This window comes from Mesoplodon bidens (assembly GCF_964165515.1).
Source record: "Mesoplodon bidens genome assembly, chromosome: 7".
NCBI classification, from domain to species: Eukaryota; Metazoa; Chordata; class Mammalia; order Artiodactyla; family Ziphiidae; genus Mesoplodon; species Mesoplodon bidens.
In genome coordinates, this window is record NC_138164.1 from 68,846,033 (window position 1) to 68,851,563 (window position 5,531).

The following is a 5,531-nucleotide window of genomic DNA, read 5'->3' on the forward strand; positions in this document are numbered from 1 at the left end:
TGCAGGTATCTTTCCCCACAACCTGCCCTGCACACAGCCATTGAGCAACGTTCCTTATGTCACTGCCTTACTCATCTGCACATGGCCCGCTGCCCAGCATATGATAGTGCAAACGCCCGATGATGATTTATGAACTTAATTAAAGAACTCATCCACTGACTTAAAATTTAATGGCTCCCCCACCACTACTGCCATGACTTTTGGTCTTATTTTTTTTTACTCATAAAAATCTTTGGTAAAAGATTTTTCATTTGGAAACCCAAAATGCAAAAGAAATAAAGTAGCACCACGCTTGTCAATGTGGTTGGGGAGGCCTGGGAACCTTTCCCCACTGTCCCCCCATCACCCTCCTCCTTAACAATGGTCTTTGAGGGGAGGTAGGACACTTCATGAGAAATGCTTTGAAAACGACTTGCTTACAGCATGAGAGCTGCATTGGAAGGCCCTTCATAAGCTATATCACTATCTCTTCACTCTCTCACCCCTCTCTAACGTAGGCCTTCTCTTCCAGGGTGGTCAGTGTCCTCTGAGCTTGCTCTGCTCGTTCTCACCTCTTCCTGTAGTGACTTCTCCAACTGGAAGTCTTTTTGTCCTCCCTTCCCCCTCTCTAAACCCTACCTTATCCTTCAAAGTCCAGCTCAAACCCTTCTACTTCCCTCGCCCCCACCCATTAAGCCCACATTGATTCTTCCCTTTAGGAAAATTACTGTTGTTAGTACCTCTGTCACCATTTTGGAAGATTTAGTACTTAGTCTTATGGATGTATCATGAATTCGAACCTAATCTATCAGCTCCTGGAGAACAGGAGTCATATCTCACATTTACACAGTATCCAGCACATGGTAGGTGACCCACACATATAGCCAGACATGTGTGACTGTTAGGTTATGGGTCCCTTTAGATCAAGAGAAAAGAGTCCTATGTTCCAGTCTCTCCCTGTTACTGGAGAGTCATGCTACCAGATGGGACCAGGTGTTGTTTTATAGGTGTGTCTTGTTTGTGGAACTGAAACACTATGAAAGGCAGGGGATTCATAGATGAATTTCTGTGAAAGTTGGAATATGTCAGGAACTCTACAGATAAGTCGCCAAGACCATGTTCTCTGTCCTAAATTTATTTATCCATCTTCTTCCCATCTAAAGGGCTATGAACTGGAACTAGAAGGAATCTGTCCACCAAACAGCTTCAATGACATCTGGTAGAATCATTAGCAATATGATAATACAAGGTATTACAGCATAATGTGATGCTAAGGCCCTATGTATAGGAGATGCTGTTGGTGCTCCGCCCACATTCCCCTCAGATTCCCGTCACTCTTACATTCATTTCAGCACCTCTTTATCTCAGAGAGCTAGCTCAGGCTAACAGAACCCATTCTGTCTGCCCAGAGCACAGGCTGGAAGTGGCTGGCATTGAAGACACACACACTCCAGAGAGGAGAGGGTAGGCAGCCTTTAACCAATAGCTACCCCAGCTCCCACTGACTGGGAGAACTGTGAGATGTGTGTTTTCTAACATTTTCCAGAGTTTCTCCATGGAATTAAGCAACAATTGCCACTACGGTAACAGGCTTAACAACTCACCCTTTAATGGTTGACATCTTTTCTCCCAGTACTTCCCCTCTCACCTCCCTGTTACTTGCACCTTCCAATAAACTAACTGCATACCAATCCTTGTTTCAAGGTCTGATTCTGGGGAACCCAAACCAAAATACCAAAGCCACCAACCCAGAAATAAGAGTCATCAGTGATAGACCTGTGTCAACATGAGATAATGTGGCCAAATAAACACGTGCCGACCTCCTTCCCTAGAAAAGAAAGCCTATGTTTCCAGACTCCACCTCAGAGACTGCTTATCCCTCTTTCTCCTTCCAGGTAAGGAGAGAAGAGCATAGCACAGAAGACAGGTGCCCGGCCCTTCTCACAGTGACAGAGATGTTTTGCTCTGACTCTTCTCCTGGCTGGCTTCTACTCATATAAATTAAGTTCTCGGACTTCCCTGGTGGTACAGTGGTTAAGAATCCGCCTGCCAATGCAGGGGACACAGGTTTGAGCCCCGGTCCAGGAAGATCCCACATGCCGTGGAGCATCTAAGCCCACGAGCCACAACTACTGAAGCCTGCGCTCTAGAGCCCATGCTCCGCAACAAGAGAAGCCACCGCAATGATAAGCCCGCGCACCGCAACGAAGAGTAGCCCCTGCTCGCCACAACTAGAGAGAGCCCACACGCAGCAACGAAGACCCAATGCAGCCAAAAATAAATAAATAAATTTATTTAAATTAAAAAAAAATTAAGTTCTCACCTTGCTCTGTGACACATGTCCTAGGACGCCTTCTCTGAGCCCTCCCTGCCTCTCCCTCTTCCTCCCTGAGCACCCTCTGCCTGTCCTGTCCTGGCACCAACCGCCTGCTTGTAGGTGCTGCTTGCTTTACTCCACACTCAGCTGTAAGCTCTCGGTGGAGGCAGGGACTGCGTTTCATCTTTGTGTTTACCTTTACCCTCAAGATATAACATGGCATCTGGTACAGAGCAAGTGCTCAACGCATGACTGTTGCATAAGTGAATGAATGAATGAATGAATGAATGCAACTTTCCAAGTATCTATTCTAATCCTAGTCATTGTTTATGATCTTGGATCATATTCTCTTTGGGTTACCAGAGTGACTGACCTAAACTCGTAGGATGTTTGAGTTACAAAGAATCACAGAGATCCCTTAGGAGGTCATTTTCACAGGTAGAAAAGCTCAGACCCAACACATTACAAGGCCACAATTTAGAAAAATGGGCTTCTCCCGCTTTTAGATTAGAGACCTTGAACAAATCTCAATTTAATTCTCTCATTCAATAAAGCCCCTGGATCTGTTTTCCCATCCATAAAACTGGAATAATTAAATTTACCTTACCTACTTCAAAGAACAGTATTCCTTCTTTCAATATGTATTGAGAACTAACTAGGTGCCAGGCCCTCTGCCAGGGACTGAAAATATAACACTCAGGACTCAGACTGTTTCCTCAAGGAGCTGATATCGGTGATGATCCAGTGAGATGAAGATTGCATCCTACAAAGGGGGAAACTAACATTCAGAAAGGTATATCACCTGCCCGAGTTCACACAGCTTGTTAACAGAATAACCAAATTTCAAACACAGCTCAGTTCTAAACAAAACGCTACCTTTCCATAGCCTAGAGTTTCAGTTTCCTCTCTTCCAACAACCTCAAGTATGAGGTTCATATGCTCCTGCCCTTACTCTGGATTTTAGTGCAGCTTTATATTTCAGTGTACAATATAATTTTGGCAACAGGCTGGGTGGTATGGTCAAAATTAGCTAAATAGTGAAGGAATAAAATGCCAGGCACTCAACAAGTGCTGGCTACATTGAATCAAATTGAATAGTTTTGATCATTTGGTTTCATGAGACTTGGAAAGTCCAAAGATGTGGACCACATCAAGTGCTCCAGCTGCATTTAATCAGTTCAGTCCCACTCCATTCCATTCTATTCTATAAGCCTTTATTGACTGTCTAGGATGGCAGGACACTCTACCAGGATGGATAATACAAGGATGAACCTGGAAGACCAAAGAATATTTAATAGGACTAATTTTAATTGAAAGCAGCTGTTACCACACCCGGTGCTTAGGTGCTGCCTGGTCAGTGTTTAGTGAATGAATGAGAGGATGAGTTCTTACATCCCTATTATATTTGCCTTTCTAAAAGAACAGATGCTCTGAGTCACATAGATCTTTATTTGAATCCTAGCCATGCCACTTACTATTCATTGGCTGTAACCTGGAGCAAGTGTGTAGCCCCTCTGTGTCTCAGTTTCCTCACCTGCAACACAGTGATAATACTGCATGCCGCCCAACCTTTTTTTTTTTTTTTTTTTTTTTTTTACAAATAGTGTCTTGAACATTTACAGGAACCAAAGTTTTGAGAAAGTAATAGAGAGTTTGGTGCTGGCTGCACTACTAAATGACAGTTTTTAAAGCTCCTGTCTGTACCCTTCTTCCCACGTTTTTGGGATCTGGTCCTTGGAACATGTCCTGGGACAGAATCCTGGCTGCAAGCTGACCTGCCTAGTGACCTCGGGCAAGTGACTTCATCTCTCCAAGGCTTAGTTTCTTTTATTTATAAAATGGGGACAATAATAGCAGCTTAAGTCACAGGATCATTGTGAGGACTAACTAAGACAACGTGGGGAAATCTCCCCTCTCCGTGCCTGGCATAGAGTAGCCATTCAAAAAATAATGGTTCCCTTTCCTTATGCTGCTTCCTCCTTGCTGCCTCCACCCTAGCACACCAGGGTCTCGTGGTTTATCATTTACTTCCTGCCTTTGCAGCAGGACCTTCCAATCCACAGTTAGTAACTGCCCCTGCCTGAACCACAGCAAAAGCAGTGGCAGAAAGATCTCCACCCCACCTGAAATCTATCACCTGTTACAACTGGGGGTGCAACCACCCATCAGCACTGGAACCCCATCCTAATTGCCAAGGAGAAAGACCCTGTACCAGATCCAGGCTATGAAAGGGAGAGGGATAACCCAGTGCCTTCTTTAACCCAAAAGAGAGCCAACACTGCTGTGCCCCACCTGGTAGTTCAGAATAAACATAACAGGAAGTCCCACCTCCTGGGGGATGCTGATTCTGTACCCAGGTCCCCAGAGGTGCCTGCAGGCTCTAGCCGGATGCTGCTGGAAAGCTGACTCCATTGCTGAGCTCACAGTGCCACCTTGTGGGAATTCTGTGCCACCACAGTTACTTTTAACCCCAAGGTCAAAGCCATCAGGATCTGGAGCCCAGGGGTTCCACCAGGGACAATTTTTATAGCTTTGTACATGATGGTCTATGGAGGGAAAGAGTTACATTATCCCTCTTCTTAACTAATCAAGAACATGCTTATGGACATATGTACACTACCAAATGTAAAACAGATAGCTAGTGGGAAGCAGCCACATAGCACAGGGAGATCAGCTCGCTGTTTTGTGACCACCTAGAGGGGTGGGACAGGGAGGGTGGGAGTGAGGGAGATGCAAGAGGGAAGAGATATGGGGATATATGTATATGTATAACTGATTCACTTTGTTACACAGCAGAAACTAACACACCAATGTAAAGCAATTATACTCCAATAAAGATGTTAAAATAAAAGAACATGCTTAGCTACCAATCAGATCTTCCCCACTGGGGAACTGCAGTGTGGGAAGTACTGGACAAAAGCTTTTTGTGTGGACCTGAGATGAAATCCTCCAGTTCAAACTAAGTGACCTGCGGGTGGCCTAGGGCAAGGCACCGCTTCGCTTCCACATCTTCAGAATGGAGATAATTCTGCTGCTCTCTCTAGCAAGGCTGGAGAAGAATTAAATCAATTACTATAGGCAGAACCCCTGACACTCAGTAAATGTCTCTTCACTTCCCCCCAACCAGCATAAATTAATGTGAGCTCATTGTGTAGACAGATTTTTTACCCAAAGCAAGGGTAAAAATCAGTCCGTGGGCCCCAATTTTCATAAAGCTTTTCAAGTGTTTAAATAA